General features: G+C 41.6%; 1 long non-coding RNA gene across 1 annotated transcript in view; it reads right to left on the reverse strand.

The window, feature by feature from the left end:
• LOC132611252 (uncharacterized) overlaps positions 1–3993 on the reverse strand; it is a 34150-nt gene extending 30157 nt beyond the window's left edge. Inside the window, exon 1 of the long non-coding RNA XR_009571520.1 lies at positions 3733–3993. This is a non-coding gene — a long non-coding RNA (uncharacterized LOC132611252). The remainder of the gene's footprint in view (positions 1–3732) is intronic.
• Between the last annotated feature and the right edge of the window lie 17809 nt (positions 3994–21802).

The following is a 21802-nucleotide window of genomic DNA, read 5'->3' on the forward strand; positions in this document are numbered from 1 at the left end:
TAGAGTGGAAAGAAGAGGTTTTGTAGATGGTAAACAATTGCAGAAGTAAAAATGCTGCAGCCGCTACATACAGAGTGGCCTTAGCTGCAGCAGTTTACTTTGTCTGGCAGGAAAGAAACAAGATAGTTTTCCAGAAGACCAGAAGGCAGCCTGAGTTGATTGTGAGAAGTATAATTCAAGATATTGTTGTGCGAGGTAGCATGACACATAGGTTAGATAGGAAACTGTAATCCGTAAACTGGTATCCTGTATGAGTGCAGTCAGTTGAGTAGTAGTATAGAGGATTGAGCATACTAGTATTGGGCCTGTCCAGTGTAGTATACTCATCAGTTTTATTTTTTTGAAAGCTGTAAATTCCTACTTGGTAATAAAATTCAGTTAATTACCAAAAAATATCTTTACATGAGGCATTTATTATTTGTGTTTTTGACTTGCAGGATTATGATGGCGAATTCTGTAACAGTATCAAGCATGATGAGTATTGTCACTGATGTTGCTGATTCTGCTTATGAGTTTTGTTTTGAAATTTGAGTTTAACTTCGAGAGGCTATTGCAGTCATACCCAGTGGGATGCCATCCAAAATTGGGAGACTGGAGAGGAGTTTTCAAAGTATAGCCATGGAAAATAATACATACAGTTGACTCTTTTAAGCAAGAGGACATTGAGACAAACAACGTTATGATATATTTCAGCTTCACACTTCATGTACAGACTTTTTCAATGCACGTGATGATTTAGTATTTCACATCAACAGGAAATCATTTGTATGATTACCAAGCAAAAAAATGTGATGTAGTGTGTGCTGAAACCTACAAATGGTGGCATTCTTGTATCTTTAGTATGAACTGCTTCATCATAAAATGAAAGGAAAAGGGCCAAATATACCCTTCGTTATACTTTAGGTTCAAATATACCCCTACTATTATACTTTGGGCACAAATATATTCCTCTACCGTTAAAGTTGACCGAAGTGGACATCTAATCCTACGTGGCATTGACATTTGATTACATGGATGCCACGTGGCATGCCACCTCATCACCCTTATCCCATTTTACTCCTCCCCTCTTCCACCACTAAAAAAAATTTCTCCTCCACCACCATTGCCACCACTACCGCCACTAGTGTTAGCGTTCTGTATAAGATTTTGTTTTTATTTCTTTACCATTGTTTGATTTTTTTAGTTGACACGTGTGCCTTTTGTTTGTTGTTTAGACGTGCCTGGAATAGGTACTTGTGCAGGGTTGGTGCCAAAGAAGCTTGCATTATCTTAAAGAAATAAAGAATTTCTGATGGCAAACTTCAAGAAAAATTTGGATGCGACATGCTTTCCAACGACTAGCTCGCAGAAATATTGAAGTATTTTCCAAGAATTTCCATAATTTCTGACGGATGAACTCAATTCGACAGCTAGCCGCAAAACTTTCATGGTAGAATTTATACCAATACACCTCCCAAATTACAGGTTAGCCTCGATTCGTCTATTGTATCCTTGCACAGCACGCCAACATTAGTGGCGTTGATATAATGGTGGCAGGAAATTTTAGTGGTGGAAGAGGAAAGGAGTAAAATGGGTTATGGGTGATGAGGTGGCATACCAAATGGCATCCATGTAACCAAATGTCAGTGCCATGTAGGATTAGGTGTACACTTTGGTCAACTTTAACGGTAGAGGGGTATATTTGTGCTCAAAGTATAACGGTAGGGTATATTTGGATTGAAAGTATAACGAGGGACATATTTGGCTCTTTTTCAATAGTATAATGAGGGCACATTTGGCTCTTTTTCAATAATACTTGTAACCGCGACCCAAATTTAGTAATTACTATTAGTCATGCCCGTCATCCTCTGTTATTTAACAACGGCTCTGAGCAACCCCTCTTAAAGAGAAAATGGAACTTCTAAATTTAATATGTTGGGCACGTGTTGGCATGGGCCATTGCCACCTAGTTAACGTAATCGCGTATAAAGTTCAAAGAAGTGTTTAAAACAGTTACCTTGGTTAAAAAACTCGATTCCATACTGAAATACCCTAATCAAGAGTGGTGTTTGCCTAAAAATAGGAAAACACGAGTTCTAAAATCATTTTCGGTATTTATACTCAGTGCGTTCCGTGATTGACGGATCCTTTCTCTATCGCGAAGTTATGTGGATTGGGCCACAATCACTCGAGGCACCTTTTCACGATTGTGGAACTAGGCTTGGTCGAGCGCGTCCATATATCACGGATCCAATTCGAGAATGTGAAGGTCAACCTACCGACTCGTTAGGCGAACGATGTCCCTCCTCCGCAAAAGTAATCCCTTCCCTGCAGGGGCGGATCCACCCTTTAAGCTGGGGGTGGCATGGCATTTCCTAGATTGATAAATTTTTTATATACCTATGTTGCAATTTGCTTAAATTAGGTTATATATTTTATCCTGCCACCACCAGTCGCAAATTAGACAAAGGTGTCATGGCTGGTAGACACAAATTTGAATCTATCTTGAACATTTTCCGACTCCCGTTTTTCTTTGTGCTTTTTAGTTCCTTTGTACTAGTCATTTCCCTTTTCGCCTCTCCCAATTTTCTAATTTATCTTTTTATTATTTATATTGCCTTTCCTCTATTCTATTATTTTAGCTGTGATCGCTAGCGAGAACACACAAAATAAAAACTTCAAAATCCCTTAAATTAAGCATTTCTCTTTATCTCAAATCTGTGAGTATGTAAATCGAAAAACTTGGCCCTCAATGGAATTTTGGATTGAGATCAAAATTCATTTTTTTTTTATAATTTTTTTTGTTTATGACCCCCTCCGTCTATGAGAAATAATTGGAGTACTTAATAATAAAGGTAAAATAGGTATAAAATGATAAATTATGTCTTGGTTTTTTCAAACTATACAACTTACAAGTAAAAGTGGACATTTATTTTTAGTATAGTGGACAAATAAAAATGGATGGAGGGAGTGTATTATAAAAATATGTGCTATTCTATAATTGTTAAATTCAATTTAAATCACTTTACTACTTAAATTGTGATGGAAATTTCGTAAGCATTGCTTAGAAAAAAACATGAAATTTATAATTTATTTTTCAGAACTTGTAGTTTATCTAATTCTACATTAACTTATGGGGTGTAATTAACCTATTGAAGAGTTTTTCTATTATTTTTCTTATTTTGATTGGTGTAATTCCCTTATTGAAGATGTTATTTTACTTGTGCAAGTTCATTTTTTAATAAACATAAAAGATGTAAGTCCCTTGATGAAAATGTTGATTTTATTTCTGTTGTTAATGGGTGTGATTCCTTCTTTAAGATGCTAATTATGTGCGTTTTTTAATTTTTGAGATGTAATTTTCATATTTGCAAATTAAAAAAGGCCTATTAAGTTGACCCTAATAAACTCAAAGAGGTGGACCTGACCCAAATACACGTTCCTAACAAGATGTAAATTGCAGAAACATGTGACACTCGCCACCTTCAAATCCTAGATCCGCTTCTGCTTCCTTATGTCCATTTTTTGCGATTGCAACTCCCCCTTCCACGATTGTGCTAGTACCAATATGGTGCACCAACTCTATTATAAGTTATAAATCTGTTCCAAACACGTCCGAACCCTTTCTGAACGACTCAACCCAAACCGTACCAAGAAGTCATAAATAGTTATAACAACATATTGGCGTATTCAAGACACAATTTAAAGTACAATCGGACAAATCTAGGGGTTTGGGTTGTTACATGGACTTACATCTTGTTTGAGCTCTCCTCTTGTGGCTTCCTTTTCCCAACTGTCCAAGACTCTTCCGTTTCAATTTCTTTTATCATTTTGGCTTTAATTTTTGCTATCGCAATAAGTGTCTTTCAATAAAGATAGATCAACACCACATCTTCCCAATTATTGCTTCGCAAAACTTTACCGAGCTCCATTTAGTGTTAATTCTTTCCCACTTTCTTTCATTGCTAATGAGAGGTTGCTATGTATATGGGTGTCAAATGGACGAATGGGCTGAATTTGGGCTGGTCAAGCTGAGTTAATAAATGGGCGGTTATTGACGGACAATTTGCACCATTGCTCTTATTCGGGGGTGGTCTTTAATTTTTGCCCCTCAAATTGCTGGTCTTTAATTTTTGCCCTTCGCCTAAAATACCTAGAGTTCTGGGTTCGAACTCCGGCTCAGTCGAAAAAAAAATCGCAAGGCAGAATTTCATAGCAAAGTTAGGCCTATTGGGGCAAAAGTTAGTACTTAGGCCTAAGGCCTAGCTTTAATAGAATACCAGCAAAGTAAAAAAAGATTCTATCTTGCAAAATTTTGCAAGGCAAACTTCTGCTTTAACACAGAATTTTCGCGAAGCCTTGCCTTGCGAAGTTGTTTTTCTTTTATTGAGCAGGGGTTCGAACCCAGAACCTTAGAGTATTTTTGGCCACTTTTTTAAGTGAAAGCAAACATTAAAGAACAGCTCCTTTGAAGGGAAATCCATGCAAAAAAATGGTTATTGACCCGTCCAAAAGGTACTTGGGCTAAAATTAGCTAAAAGCGGGTCATAAAACCAACCAGCCCAATTCTTACTAAGTTTTAGTTTCTTTATTTGTTCTTTTATAAATTTTTAGTACCTAGTAAAACTATTTTCTTTTTTTATTATGGCTATATATAATCTATCAAATTTAAAAAATCATCTTTTAGAAAATATTTTGATAAGATTTTTCGTGGTTCAATTTGGGCTGCTTATCAGCGCAACTTTTTATGAGCTGAAATGGTTGATAAGTTGGTATTTTCTAACTTATTTCTTCTTTAATCTTAGACTTTTGACTTTTTTGATTGAGAAAATAGTGCATTTAATATCGTTTACTTCCATTTTATAGGTTTTACATAATTGAGAAGTGATCGGAAAGAAATCAAGTAAAAAATAAGTCAAAAGAGGTCAAATTGAAGAAAACGAGAAAAGTGGCTAAGTTTGTAAAAACAGCCAGATCTGCAAATCAACAACTTAGGGGTTGTTTCTGTCACTTTTTAGTTAGGAAATTTTGGAATTATAAAAGTGAAGCTTGGGGCAAAATATTTTCTTCTTTGGTCATTTCATACAAGTCTTGGAGAGCTTAGGATTCTTACACTCACACTTGGGGAATGAAGAATTGAAGACTTTTGATGAGAATTTCTTAATCCTTTACTCATTTCTTCTTTTCCTTGCTAGGTATTGACTATTTAAGTGTGTAGTACTCTATTTCATTACTTGAAACTTGTTCATGATAATATACATTGTTAAAGTTTTGGATGAAACTCTTATTATGCTTATGTATTGAATGATGTTTATCTCTATGAAGTGGGTGATTATTTCTTTAATTAATCTTGTTCTTGCATGTTTCTTAAGGGATTAGCTAGTCTAAGGACTCGCCCATTTACTTCGATTTGAGCTCGGAAGAGGAAAATTGAGGTTGGGAAAGATTAATTAACAAGGATTTGGGGCTTTAAATCCATCTAATAACTTGAGCTAGGAATAGGATAGTTACTTGAGGTTATTGATTGTGTCTAATATCACACTCTAGGGCTTGAAAAAGCTTAGAGTGAAATTCATTGATTTGGTTAGAAGACTTTCAATGAGATTTTAGAAATCATTATCTATTAACATAAACCCGCTCTTAGTTGTAAAATCAGAAAATATATTGGATCGTTACTTGAGAGTTCCTTGTATTCATGCTTGTGGTCATTGATCATTTTACTTACTTTCTAGGTTAGTTTTATCTTTGTTAATTTTTAAATCAAAAATCAAATATTGAAAAAGTGTTTGGCTTAGCTTAGTTGGTGATAAATCCTTTACTTTCTCAACCGCCTTTATATTGTTCCTTGTGGATTCGACCTCGACTCATAGTTGGGTATATTATATTGCATACGACCGTGTACACTTTTTCTTTAAGGAGTGAATTTGGACGCTATCAATGGTTTGGACTAAAAATAGGTTGAGCTAATAATTGGGGCGGTTAATGATCAACCCAAGCTTGAACAGATTGGAGGGTCATACTTTCATGGGCTGATTTTGCCACCCTTAAGTATACTAGTCTCAATAAACGTACAATTGCACATTATTCTCAATCAATCTCAATCTTAGCAAAAGATATATTAGATAATATTATTTGTAATTATATATATTTATTTTATGAGTTACAAAAATATTACTAATTGTATAGGATTATATCTACTTAATACTTCTTTGAAATTGATGTTCTCGGGATTTATCGCTTTTTTCATTATCCCCATATAGACTACTTGTTACGACTAAAATAATTTATGATTAGAGATTAAGTGACCATAAAGCCAACACGTAATAACCACCGTCTAGAGTTAAATTAAAATTAGATAATTCACTTGTGTGTGACCTTATTTTATAATTTTTCATCATTTTTGTAAGTTTCATATAAGTGAAAAAATATTACGTGACTTTTTAAAGTTTTAAGCAACAAGAACTTATCCAATATAGTATTATTTATTTTGAAGAATAAATAAAATATAAATTCGCTGCCTAAGTTTCTCCTTTTATTGATGTCTTCCTTATTATCTAATTTGTCTTAACATTGCTCCTAAAAAAAGGAAATTCGAACTGCTTGTTTAAGGTAATTTTAATACTAACATGTATTACGCGAATGAAAATAGTTCACCATCTAGTAGCATCATCATTATAAAGAAAATGATGTCAATTTATAAAGTATCCATCTTATTTAGTATGATACCTATTATCTCACGAATGGGAGAATCAAATTTCATGCCCGATGGTATAGTTAAATCTTGGTACACATCTTACGTACTCTCAATTTAAAATAATGGTTTTAATAGATATATATTATTTACATCATGTTTGATTCAACTTTTAAAATATGCTTATTTTAAATAAATATTTTTGTCATTTGTATTTTTTGAAAAAATACTTTTAAAGAGTAGCAGTTTGTGTTTGGCTAATCAATTTTAAAATATGCTTTTATCAATATTAGAGCTACGATTTATGCTTGACCCTGACTCCAAAAATGCTTTTGGAGAAAGCTATTTTTTTAAAGCTTTGCTACTCCTAAAAACACCTTTTATTTTTTAAAAACTTGGTCAAATACCTTAATTCTCTAAAATAAGCAGTTAAAAGAAAAAATTTGGCTTCTAAACTTGATCAAATTAATTATTAATAATTATTTTTGGACATCGTGTCAACTTTCTTAACGACACATTCCTGCCGACTTTGTAATCTAGTCTTTCTAGCAAAAAATTATATATACTTCAAGCTGATTCTCTGAATTCTATCCATTATTTTATTAAATATTTGTCAATATAAATTTTATTTTTATTCAATTGCTATAATCTTGAGAAAAAGATCCCTTAATTCTTCTCATAATTGTCCTCAAATTTCATAAAGTTCCCTAATTGTTATGACAAATTTTTAAACCTTGACAAATGTGAAAACTCAATTATAAAAAGTGGTCAAGACACAAACAAATGACAAAGGTTAAATGAAGAACAATAAAAGAATATATGGGTCAATTAGCGAGTTAAGTTTCTAGTTGTAATAGGATTAAGCATGTCCCAAAGAAATACTCCTAACGTTTTCTTTAGGGTTCTTAGGTTTAAAGTATGTTCAAAAAGAAAAAGGAGTAGAGCTCATTAAGAATATAAAAGTCGTTCAATATTTGAATGGTATTTTGGTCAACCAACATTTATATTCATGCTTTTAAAATAGTATAGATATAGATAGATAGATAGATAGATAGATATAGATAGATAGATAGGACTTAGAAGGTAGGTTCCCCTTCTTTTGAAACCACTAAAGGAATAAAGATTTCACTCGATCTAAAGACCCACAAATTTACCCGGGCATGAGCTCTCCCCTTGCCTTCTTTGCTTTCGACATATATAAAACTCCCATCATCGTATCTTTCTACGCTAGCACACAACACGGTTGTCTTTAAGCATCTCAATTACTCCGATTCCTTTTTATTTTTGTTTAAGGTTTTGACTCACTCATGAAATATCACAAGGGGTATTTGACTGAATTATCCTTATATCTCTTTGATTTTTTAACCTAAACGTCTGTTGAGATTAGGATTAAATCTATCATAGTACTTATTATATTGCCCTCAGTACATATGATCCTCTTTAAGTTTGAAAATTAGCACGTTTAATCTAACAGAAGAAACAATCAAATGTATCAGTTGTAACTAACATAAATGTCACACGTCTTCCATGTGCCAAGCTAAATAATGTTCTTAATGAGGTCGTCTTGCCCAATTTCATTTTCTCCTATGATGGATTATTTTGGTTATTGACAGGCTTCTTTTCTTCTAATATGGTGATTCTCTTATTTATCTTTTCTAGTACTTTATTATGACTTGTTATTAATGCTGAAATTGGAGGAAAATGTAACTCTCAGAAAAATATCTCTATAGGGGTAGTTTTACTCACGTAAACAAACCTGTGCATTTTTGTACTTTCAATAAGTATTTTCTATGTTCTGTCACTTGGAAGAAAAGTGCTCAGATTTGATAAAGTTAAAAAACCATATATGCTCAAGATAATATAATAGGGAATAAAATTTACTCTCTTATACTTGACGGACCATTTGAAAGAACTCTTTATCTCTATATGCCTTCTTAGAATAGTAATGGTTGAACTAGAAAAAGATACATTATGTAATGAAATATTAGAATATTATGGTGGATGTCCAACTCTTAAAGAATTAACTCCCACTACTCTTCTCCATGATGTAGCTATTAAATCTCCCACCTCCTAGCCTCATTATGTAAATATTTATTCCCATACTTCCATGATTTGCCCCCCATAACCTTCATAGTTATTGCCATGTTTATGGCCACCTTTTGACTACCCTCAATGTAGTAGTATAAATAAGGGTATTATAGATGATGTACTTACACACTTGAACACACTTGGATGAACAAGAAAGTTCTCATCTCATGTCTCTCTATTTCTATTGCTTTCATCCTTTACAACACGTTATCAGCACGAGTCTCTAACCAATTGAGATTATCTGCTTTCGATCGGATCTATGTTGCTTCTGTTTACCCCGATTTTGGATAATCAATTAAAATTGTAAGAGAGGTATAGGATATATGGTTATATCTTGACCCTATTCAATAGAAAAAAGAAATATATGAATATGCTATAAAGGAGCAATTGATGATCTATGGTTTGCTATAGACTCGTGTATCTACTAATACATAAACGTTATTTGATTTAGGAAACGTAAGAAATAAGCACAATAAATATAGATCGAATCTGATAGATTGAGAGGGAGATTTGTATATTTTGCTATTACAAGAGTTCTTGGTAATGTAGAAGTCAATCCTCTAAGAGGAGGACAATGCCTCTTATTTATAGTAGTACCCCATGGGCTTCACACAACATGAATAATAAAATAATGATGAAAAAGTTCTGAGTTGGGTTAGGTTGGATTAGGTAGACCGTACGGTCTGACACCCGTACGATTGGCAGTTGAACATAACAGGATGTCATCGACGCGTGGCAACCGCGCAACGGATCTCCCGGACCACCGGCCACGACCAAACGGACATACGGCCTCGAACAACCGGTCATGAAAGAATCCGGACCAAATGATGCCCCTCCTTTGCTCCGGTCCAAGCGTTTCCCCGGTTCAGAACGGGAGCCTTCATGCACGTTCTTGTCCCTTTATTCCCTCGGCCTTCAGTCTCACTGATTTAACACGTATCCGGTTTTTACCGTATACAGATAGTCCCCACACTTCCTGAATCGTAGATTTGGCGGAGTGACAGGGAGTGGATGAATCACTAAACCGGTGACTCCCTTTGTCCGTCGTTACCTTTTCATTTTTGGCGGGAACAGTTGCGCCACGTTCTTCTGCCATCAGCCACGTGTCTCTTCCCGAATGGTCCGCTCTGACAACCGCCGCACGCACGTAGTTTCAAGTCATTCCTCATTAATTATGGGGCACGTGGTGCTCCCCGGTTGGCTGGGAAATCGTAACCGTCACAGCCCTTACCTATATACGGCCTTTTCACCTCTTCATTCTAACATTTTTACGATCCATTCCTTCTTCATTTTCACTCTTTCTACACTTCTTCATCTTCACCATATATATTTTCCTCCATAGCAAGTTCGCTGTTGATCCACCGCTTATATCACGTAAAAGGAAACAACCTTGTTACCATCTTTGCTAACTGCTCTTGCTCGAGTGTCGCTGCTTCTTACTCGGTCATTCCTTGAATCGTCTGTTCCCTTACTCTTTTTTAACTCCCTTTCTGAATACTCTCAACTTCTTCTTTCCATATTTTCAAAATGTCTGAGACCACTTCCCATGACATTCCCTCGGTTTCATCCCAAGGAACCGAGCCTGCATCTCCGGCTAAAGCAAAGAGCACCTTCGAGCCTACAGCCTCGGACATTACACCGGCCAAACACAACTTCAACAAAGGTCTTGAGGTTGAAAAACCTTCTTCGGTGTCCGATAGGGGGTACGATGTGAGGCGATACCCCTCATCCATTACTGAGGAGAAACTCGACATAGTCCGGGCTGACTGCGGGTGGGACACCCATCCAGTTCGGGTTTTTGCCCCCGGGCCGAGTGAATCAGTCACCGACCACCGGGATGGTTTTTTGTATATGTATACTTATCCCTTCACTCTCAAGCTCGACTCTCCGGTAGATCTGGTCATCCTGGACATGTGCCGGACCTACGACGTGACCTTGGCATAGATTGGTCCGATCGTTTGGAGGGTCGTAGCATGCCTCCGGTTGTTGGCCAACAATGCCGGGAAGGAGCTCACGCTGGCCCACCTGATATGCTTATACTCCCCGAGGCTGTTCCGGGGTGGCGTAATAAAACTTGCCAAGCGCAGCCGGAATCCATTTGTTTCAAAAATGGACGAAGAGAGAGACAGGGGATGGCTGGAGCGATATGTCTGGGTGAGGACCGAGGACGTCATTCCGGCCAATTGCATGCCCTTCCCGGAGAAGTGGAACAACAAGCGTAAGTCTGAATCTTTAAGTAATTGCTTTTGTATGCTTCGTCAAATTTTGATCCCACTTTCTCACCGTTTTTCTTATTTATATCAGCCAATGGATATATTCCTACGGTAGTCCGGAACCTGAGTGAATGGGTCACTGCACTCCTTAGCCAACATATCCACGATGACCGGACGTGAGGACACCTGTCACGCTGCCGATGGGTCGTCCAGAACCACGGTAACACTTTGCCCTTACCCGTGTTCACTGCATCTTCTACTACCCGTATTCATTGTGTCTTTGATTTTCAGGTTTGCCCAAGGGCTCGGTGGATCCCAGACCGGAGACGACAGCCGAACCCACAACCTCGGCACCCGAGTTTGATTCAACAAGTGCATCCCGCATCCTTGCTGCTGCCAAAAGAAAAAGGCCCTCAGACAAAGGGCAGAAAATGAAGAAAAGGGCGAGGAGCGTTGTTAGGACTCTCCGAGACGAAACAGAGCCCGAGCTTCTCGTCCGAAGTATCGGTGCGGCCCCTGCCATGGCCCCTGTTCCGGAGGAGGATGTCACCGGTTCTCCACCTCCTTCGGCCGGTGAAGGGCCTTTAGTCCCGGCGCTACCCACAGGTGCGGAAGAAGTTCTTCACCCGGCTCCTCTAAGGTCGATTGATTTCATCGACATTTCAGGTGAGGCTTCCTCCGAAGAGACCCCCCTGCAACGGGCAAGTAGATCTGGGGGAGGGGGTGGCTGCTGCCGACGCTGCTCAAAGAACAGAGCCGGCCCCCGAGAGCAATGCTCCACCGGTCATTGGCCCGTCGCCCGATTATCAGGCCGCTGCCACTATAGAGCCCCCTTTCATTGTTGAAGCTGCTGAGGTTTCTCCAAGTTCCTCAACCCCGGCTCCGAGGCCTGACGAATTTGAGGATATGTTCTCGGGCACTCCTCCCGCTACCGGCGAAGCCGCAGGATTCGGGCATCTCCCGATCCCTCGGGCCACGAGGTCGGCCAGCCGGACCTCCGAATCTGGGGCCAGGGACAGCTTGGTTCGTATCTTTCCGGCCCTAAGCGTGGAGCCGAGGAGGACAAAATCGGTTATGGTCACTGTCCCCGAGGACTGCAGCTTTCTTTCTCGCCCGGTGGGTGTGGCAAGCTATCTGAGGCCTCTTGTCTCGAATTCGGACAAGCGGAAGATGACCGGAGTCTCTTGGCAGTGCCTCATTAATGAGGGTATGCATGCGGGCAACCGGGTAAGATTTTTATCCGTCCTTGCATAACTTTACTAAGAATTTTAGCCTTATTTTGTTCAAGTTTTTGACTTGCTTCACTTGCATAGTGTGGTGCTCGTCAACGAAGCCTTCATCTGTGCCTAGCAAGAGATGGACGATCTTTAGGGCCAACTGGATGCCCAGGGCTGGGAAACGGATAAATATTTGCACCTTCTTCAGGAGAAGGAGGAAGAGTTGAACCGAGCAGCCGCTCTTTCCAATCTCCGACCCTAGCTTGACGCAGCGAAGGCCGAAAACCATCAGTTAAGGAGTGAGCTGGCCGCGATGGCCGAATACAATCAGAGTCTCGAAGCTGACAAGACCGGCCTTAGCCGAGACAACGCTCAAATTTCCTCGAGGCTTGGTGAGCTCGAAACCACCTTCTCCCAACTCCGGGAGGAGCTGGATTTGGTGAAGTCGGATGCTGCAAGCTTGGCCGAGAGGAATCGGCTGCTCGAATCGGAGAGTGCCCAATATCAAGAGCGTGCAAGGGTGTTCGAGGAGAAGGCGTAGATGAGGGCCCGGATGTGTGATGATCTGAAAAACGAGCTTACGAAGATGGTTGATGCAAATGACACTCTCCAGGCCGAGCTTCACTCGGCTATCCAAATGCAGAATGTTCTTGGAGAGGCTCGGGATGCTCTAGTGGTGAAGTTAGCCCAGGCCGAGGCCGATTTGGACGAAGCTTTGAAGAGCGTCGAGGCCGCCGAGGCTCATGCTACCATCGCCGCTGAATACGAAAAATGGAAGTCTCGGAGGATCACCCTTGAGCAAGCTGAGCATGGTTTTACAGATCTGCCGGCCCTTATTCTCGAGGCTAAAAGAGTCGAGGAAGAGGCAAAGGGTGCCCTCGGGACCGACTCTGATGACTCCGAGCGGACAGTGTCCGAGCACTCCGACTCCAGCCATTCCGGATAGATTAGGGCCTGTACTTAGCCTTTTGTTATTTTTTGCCTCTGTAGGAGTTTTCAATGTAAAAATCCTTCGTCATAAATGGAACATGTATTTTCCTTGACTCCACTTTGCTTGAATGTTTTGTTATGGTTTCCGCCCGAATTGTCAGTTTCGTTTTTAGGGAGTCATTATTTCTGACTGTGCCTATATATCGGCATTTTGCCTCATCCGGTACATTTTGTCCGAGAATTTTATTGAGTTTTTGCCCGTGGGACTTATCTTATGCTTTGTGAATAAGGACGTCTCCGAATCACAACGGGCATTATTAGGGCCGGAATTGTTCGGACACCTGAATCTCAGCCTTAGCTGGATTTTGATGTAGAAGTCCCCGTCTGTGAGGCAACCAATTTTGGCTCGGTTCACTATGACCTTGTTGCCTTTGCCGAATTTCAACTGTAGCGCCCGGTATCGGGTATATATGAATGAAATAGTGCCGAAATACGACAGTAATCCTCGGGGTAAAGTGTTTTACCAGAAAGACATTTCGAGAATATTTATCCAAAGTTTCGATAATTTTTGCATTGCAAATATTTGTATACATGAGAACGAACTTTTTCCTCCTGCCTTTGCCGTAGCAGCTACTAAATGGACACGATTCATTCTGATCGTTTGGTCCTTACATTGGAACCTAATGCAGAAGGTCCGGTTCTCTGTTTTGCCGTAGCAAATATTGTGTGGACACGATTCGTTTTGATCGTTTGGTCCTTACATCGGGACTTAACATTTTTGGTCCGGTTTTGTTAGTTGAGGGCGGCCTCTGGTTTCGGCTAACCGGGGCAAACTACGGAGTGGGTGTAATAATCCCCTAGCCCTTAGCCGAGCTGAAAGATCGGATGGGTGCTATCAAGTCCCCATTCGTTGGGTGTGACCCCGAGAATCCGGACGTCTGTCCTTTACCTTTGTCAAGTAACACGTTGTTGCCTCATTAAAAACCTTGTCGGAAAACCCATTTTGGGACAAAACCGTACTAAGGAAAAGAGTGCAACACGTGTTTTCAGAATTAGGCTCTTTTCTTTGCCCGGTACTCGGTTTCCTGCAAAAAAGAAGGGTCAAAAATAGAAAAGCATGGGGAGTTCATACCTCAGCAGTAGTATCTTTTCAGATGAGCCACATTCCAATTATTGCGCAATCATTGCCCGTCCATGGACTCCAGCTGGTATGATCCTTTACCCGTTACCTCGGTTATCTTGTACGGTCCTTCCCAGTTCGGACCCAGCTTTCCTTCGTTGGGATTCTTGGTGTTCAAGGTAACTTTTCGAAGCACCAAGTCCCCAACCTGGAAATGACGAAAATTGGTTCTCCGATTGTAGTACCTTTCCACACTCTGTTTCTGGGCTGCAATACGGATCGACGCGCTTTCGCGAAGTTCGTCCGTGAGATCGAGTCTTATGGCCATGGCCTCCTCGTTTGACTCCTCGATTATATATCAGAACCGGAGAGTCGGTTCTCTGACTTCCACGGGAATAAGGGCTTCGGCCCCATAGACCAACGAGAAAGGAGTTTCCCCCGTGCTTGATTTCGATGTGGTTCTGTAAGCCCATAATACCTCCGGTAATATTTCTCTCCAATGATGCTTTGATGCTTCAAGTCTTTTCCTCAGATTTTGGATTATTGTCTTGTTCGTGGATTCCGCCTGTCCGTTCGCACACGGGTGATACGGAGTTGATACAATTTTATTGATTTTCAACCCTTCGAGGAATTTGTTGACTTTGCCACCCATGAACTGGGGCCCGTTATCACAAGTTATCTCAGCGGGGATACCGAAACGGCAGATGATGTGATCCCATATGAAGTTAATGATTTCCTTCTCTCTGATTTTTTCAAAGGCCTGCGTTTCAACCCATTTGGAGAAATAATCAGTCATAAACAGAATAAAACGGGCTTTACCTGGTGTCCATGGTAATGGACCGACGATGTCCATTCCCCACTTCATGAAAGGCTAGGGCGACACCACCGAATGCAACAACTCCCCGGGCTGATGAATCATCGGAGCATGTCTCTGACACCCGTCGCATTTACGGACAAAATTCTTCGAGTCTTCCTCCATCCGGTTCCAGTAATAACCGGCCCTGATAATCTTTCGGACCAGAGCATCGGCACCGGAGTGATTGCCGCAGGTTCCTTCGTGCACCTCTCTCATCACATACTCCTTCTCTCCGGAACCCAAACACTTGGCCAGGGGTCCGAAGAAAGACCGTCGATACAATTGGCCGTCTACCAAGCAAAAATACGCAGCTTTGGTCCTTCATGACCGTGATTCTTTTGGGTCATTCAGGAGCTTCCCATCACGCAAGTAGTCGATGTACTTGTTGCGCCAATCCCAAGTTAAACCCATTGTGTTTATCTCGGCGTGTCCGTTTTCTATCGTCGTTTTTAACAAGTGCACCGTTGTCCCGGGGTTGATTTCCTCCCCTTCGACAGAGGATCCCAAATTTACTAGTGCATCGGCTTCGTTGTTCTGCTCCCTCGGTATGTGCTGTATGGTCCATTATTTAAATCGATGTAGTATCACTTGGATCTTTTCAAGATACCCCTGCATCCGTTCGGCCTTGACCTCGAAGACGCCGTTCACCTGGTTTACGACCAAAAGCGAATCGCACTTTGCCTCGATTATTTCGGCCCCCATACCTCGGGCCAGCTCCAAACCTGCAATCATAGCCTCATACTCGACTTCATTGTTAGTCAATTTAGCAATTCTAATGGACTGTCGAACGGCATCCCCGGCCGGGGTTCTAAGGACGATTCCCAGCCCGGAACCTTTGAGGTTCGAGGCCCCGTCCGTATGTAGCGACAAAATAACCGAGGCCTTTCTTGGGGTCAGCAGAAGTTCTTTCTCGACCTCGGGGACCATAGCCGGGGCGAAATCTGCCACGAAGTCGGCCAAGATCTGGGACTTGATGGTCGTTCGAGGTTTGTACTCGATATCATACCCGCTAATTTCTACAGCCCATTTAGTTAGTCTACCCGATAATTCCGGTTTATGCATGATGTTTTTTAGGGGGTAAGTAGTTACTACACATATCGGATGGCATTGAAAATAGGGCTTGAGCTTTCTAGAAGCGCTTACCAATGCCAATGCCAATTTTTCCAAGTGGGGATAACGGGTCTCCGCATCCCCCAAAGTTCTACTCACGTAATAGATAGGGAATTGTGTACCTGATTCTTCTCGGACCAAAACGCCACTTATCGCTACTTCGTAGACAGCAAGGTAGAGAAAAAGCGGCTCGTCCGCCTTCGGCGTGTGCAGCAGCGGGGGGCTAGACAAGTACTTCTTCAAATCTTGTAAAGCTTTTTGGCACTCCGATGTCCAAGCGAAGTCGTTCTTCTTCCTTAGTAAGGAGAAGAAACGATGACTCTTGTCTGAGGACCTCGATATGAAGCGACTCAACGCCGCTATCCTTCCGGTGAGCCTCTGTACTCTTTTGACGTTATTCGCCACCTCGATATCCTCGATGGCCTTGATATTTTCCGGATTGATTTCAATCCCCCGGTTTGACACTATGAAACCCAAAATTTTTCCAGACCTTACCCCGAAGGCACATTTTTCCGGGTTGAGCTTCATGTTATACTTGCGGAGCACGTCGAAGGTTTCCTGCAAATGTTTTAAATGGTCCTCTGTTTCCAGGGACTTGACTACCATGTCATCAATATAAACTTCTATTATTTTTCCTATTCGTTTTTCGAACATCTCATTAACTAGGCGTTGATAAGTTGCACCGGCATTTTTTAATCCAAAAGGCATGACATTGTAACAGTAAGTCCCATACCGGGTAATGAAGGATGTTTTCTCTTGATCCTCCGGGGTGCATCCGGATTTGGTTATACCCGGAGTAAGCATCGAGAAAACTTAACATCTCATGCCTGGCCGTTGCATCGATCATTCTGTCGATGTGAGGCAACGGAAATGAATCCTTCGGGCATGCTTTATTTAAATTCTTGTAATCAACACACATTCGAAATTTATTACCTTTCTTGGGCACCACTACCACATTAGCTAGACAATCCGGGTACTTTACCTCTCGGATAGAACCTATTTTTAAAAGCTTTGTTACCTCGTCTTTTACGAAGGCGTGTTTTGCTTCCGCCATGGGCCTTCTCTTCTGCTTCACCGGGGGAAACTTCCCGTCCAAGCTAATCTTGTGAGCTGCTACTTCTGGTGATATACCTGTCATATCTATATGGGACCATGCGAAGCAATCTGCGTTAGCTAGAAGAAATTCAATTAACTCGTTCCTGAGCTCCGAGGTTAGCCCCGTGCCCAGGTATACCTTTCTGTCCGGTAGGTACTCGAACAAGATGATCTGCTCCAGCTCCTCTACAGTCGACTTGGTTGCATCCGAGTCATCCGGCATGACAAACGATCTGGGTACATCGAAATCATCCCCTTCACACCCCGGATCCGACCCGATGTGCTTTGATTGCTATTTGGTGTCCTCTCCTCCGGTTAGATCTTCTTCCTTCTGAACCGATTCTTTGGGCCGAGGTGTTGCTTCCTCAACTGCGAACATCTCCCTTGCAACGGGTTGTTCACCTCGGATGGTTTTTATCCCTTCCGGGGTGGGGAATTTCAGCAGCTGATGCAGTGTTGAGGGCACGACTCTCATGCTATGTATCCAGGGTCTACCCAGCAATGCATTATACTTCATGTCCCCTTCAATTACATAGAACACCGCTTGCTGGATAGTGCCATCGATGTTCACAGGCAATGAGATCTCCCCTTTTGTGGTTTCGCTCGCCATGTTGAACCCACTGAGTACCCGGGCTACCGGTACGATCTGATCGAGCAGCCCTAGCTGTTCGACCACTCTCCACCGGATGATGTTGGCCGAGCTACCTGGGTCAATCAAAATACGTTTAACCTTAGTTTTAAAGATAAGTACAGAAATTACCAATGCATCATTGTGCGGTTGAATGATGCCCTCTGCGTCCTCGTTGCTGAAAGAGATAGAACCCTCGGGTGAATGATCCCGGCTGCGCTTTTCGCGAACAACTGAAACCTTGGCCCGTTTCATCACCGTCCCCCGAGGGGCATCGATACCCCCAACTATCATGTTGATTATATGCTGGGGTTCTACTGGCTCGGCCCTTTGATGAGCTTCCCTTTCCTTGTAGTGACTTTTGGCTCGTTCACTCAACAGCTCTCGGAGATAAACATTCTTCAGTAACCGGGCTACCTCCTCTCTCAACTGGCGACAATCCTCGGTTCTGTGACCATGGGTTCCGTGGTATTCACACACCATGCTCGGGTCTCGTTGGCCCGGATCCAACCTTAGAGGTCTCGGCCATCTTACATCCGGGACACGACCGATGGCCGAGATGAGACCCGAGGTACTGACGTTGAAGTTGTACTCCGATATCTTTGGTGAGTCCTTGTTGCCGGCAGAGCTTCCGGCATCGCTCCTGAATGAGAGACCCCGGCTGTTCGATAGGCGCTCGACCCGTTTACTACCCCGACCGGAGAAACGGCTTGGGCTCACCCTTAATTTTTCCGACCTAAAACTTTGCTTCTCCGAATGGGAGTATGGCCGATACCTTTCCTTGGACGATTCGGCCTTTGTTTCGTAACCCTTCCTTGGTCTCTCAAAACTTTTATTCACATTTATTGGCCCCGGGGGGAGCTCGAATTGATCATCCTCCACCCGAATCTTCGACTCGTATCGGTTATGGACATCAGCCCATGTCACAGCCTCGTATTCCAGCAAGCTTTATTTTAATTTGAACGAAGCTGTTGAACTCTGAACATTGAGCTACTTTGTGAAAGCTTGTGCAGCCCATTCTTCTGGAACCGGGGGGAGTTCCATCCGTTCCTGTTGGAATCGGTTGACGAATTCACGCAGTAACTCGTCGTCTCTTTGGGTTATACGAAAAATGTCGGCCTTACGGGCCTGCACCTTTTTGGCACTGGCGTGAACTCTGATGAAGGCATCGACGAGCATTTCGAAAGAGGTGATCGAATGTTTGGGTAGATGGTCGTACCATGTCAATGCTCATTTTAACAAAGTTTCCCTGAATTTTTTCAGCAACACCGATTCAATTTCGTCCTCCTCCACATCATTGGCTTTTATGGCGCATGTGTATGAGGTCACGTGTTCGTGTGGGTCCATTGTGCCGTCATACTTCTGGATATCCGGCATTTTAAACCTCTTCGGGATTAATTTCGGGGCTGCACTAGGAGGAAAAGGCCTTTGGATGTACCTTTTCGAATCTGGCCCCTTCAGTAAAGGCGGAGCCCCCCGGTATTTGATCCACCCGAGAGTTGTATGTTTCGACCCTCTTTTCGGTCGAGTCTACCCGCTTTGCCAAAGTTTCGAGCATTTTTAGCACCTCGGTGGAGGAGCCAACTCCGGATCCGTTGCTCTCAATAACCCCTGCCTCGTCCCTTCTGGGTTCAGCGACAGCGCTCGACTTTTCCGGGGTCGCTGTATCCCCTCGGGTTTGCAACTGGGCAATTGCGATCCCTTGTTCGGCAATCGCTGCTCCCTGTTCCTGCAACATTTCAAAGATTAAACATAAGTCAATATTGTCATTAGGTGTACCCGATTCTTTCCGGCCCTGTGCCCGGGACAAAGTAACAGAATTGTGGGTATTTAGAGGATCAGTGGCCGGTAAGGTGGCATTCTCCTGGTCCACGGTGTTTTGGCGGTTGAGGCCCTCCCTCGAATTAACGGGGTTAGGGTCAGCAGGGTTTGGCAATCCTCGTGGCCCGCTGCCTTCGTTTTCGGCCAGGATCTCGTTGTTGTTGACGTGACCAGATTGCCCACTGTCAGCCATTTAGTCCGTTTTTTCAGAGACGAACAGAAGGTGTTTTTTGATTTGGACGGGTAAGGTAGAGATCAAGATAGAAGACCACTATTATCCTAGCCCCACGGTGGGCGCCAAACTGTTTACCCCGATTTTGGATAATCAATTAAAATTGTAAGAGAGGTATAGGATATGTGGTTATATCTTGACCCTATTCAATAGAAAAAATAAATATATGAATATGCTATAAAGGAGCAATTGATGATCTATGGTTTGCTATAGACTCGTGTATCTACTAATACATAAACGTTATTTGATTTAGGAAACGTAAGAAATAAGCACAATAAATATAGATCGAACCTGATATATTGAGAGGGAGATTTGTATATTTTGCTATTACAAGAGTTCTTGGTAATGTAGAAGCCAACCCCCTAAGAGGAGGACAATGCCTATTATTTATAATAGTGCCCCATGGGCTTCACACAACATGAATAATAAAATAATGATGAAAAAGTTCTGAGTTGGGTTAGGTTGGATTAGGTAGACCGTACGGTCTGACACCCGCACGATTGGCAGTTGAACATAGCAGGACGTCATCGACGTGTGGCAACCGCGCAACGGATCTCCCGGACCACCGGCCACGACCAAATGGACATACGGCCTCGAACAACCGGTCATGAAAGAATCCGGACCAAATGATGCCCCTCCTTTGCTCCGGTCCAAGCGTTTTCCCGGTTCAGAACGGGAGCCTTCATGCACGTTCTTGTCCCTTTCTTCCCTCGGCCTTCGGTCCCACCGGTTTAACACGTATCCGGTTTTTACCATATACAGCTTCCTATAAAGGAGTTGGGTTAATTTTGTCGATCTGATTCAGGTATGTACGTAATACCACACTCATTTCTTGTCAAAAAAGAAAAATGAATTCATTGGTGATATGTACGGGAGGTGTTTGTTTTGTCAGTTGCAGTATTAGCATAATTCAAAATTGAGCTTTTAATTAAGCCTGCTATAAATATGTCAGCAATACCATTGATAAATTGCATTTGTCCTTCATGACCATCACATTATGATTTTACTTGTATGTTACCGCCTCAACATAGAAAAGGTAAAATCCTTTACACTACTGGTACATGATATTTCATGGCTTTCTCTAGCTAAAACGAAATAGATCGTCGTCGTGTCAGTTTTCTTTGATTAGAGCAAATCTTTTATTAATTAAAATCGTATAGCGAATCGTCACAGACTGCCTACAACTTTATGTTGATTATCTGTATTAGTTCGTTATTTCACAAACAATGCTTTTAATGTTAAGGACAGGTGGGAAATATAACTACTTTATCCTTAAGGTTTGACTGTCTAACTTTCTCTATCGAAGCGTTGAATTTTTCTTTGTAGCAAATCAGAAAGCCGCGACAGGATGTCACCCAAAATCGACTGCATGTGGCATCATATTCTACTATCTGTATACCTTGTTCAGATCAATAGTGTCTCGACATGACCCTAGTACTTATTAAGTTTATTGACTTCACGGTAAAACTAAAACTAACTATTACGGTTAACAGAAGGTATAAATTTACTGCTTTATTGTAGCCGGGGTGGGATCCACCCTTTGGGGTGGGGTGGCATGACACCCCCTCGATTAATAATTTTTTATATATTTATGTTGTAATTTGCTTAAATTAGGTTAAATATTTGATCTTGTCACCCTCAGTCGTAAATTAGACAAAGGTGTCACGGCTGGTAGACACAAGTTTAAATATATCTTTAACATTTTTCGATTCCCGTTTTTCTTTGCGCTTTTTACTTCCTTTGTACCAGTAATTCCCTTTTCGGCCCTCCCAATTTTCTATTTATCTTTTATTATTTATATTATTTTTCCTCTTTTCTATTA

Source organism: Lycium barbarum, chromosome 9, assembly GCF_019175385.1.
Source record: "Lycium barbarum isolate Lr01 chromosome 9, ASM1917538v2, whole genome shotgun sequence".
Classification (NCBI taxonomy): domain Eukaryota; kingdom Viridiplantae; phylum Streptophyta; class Magnoliopsida; order Solanales; family Solanaceae; genus Lycium; species Lycium barbarum.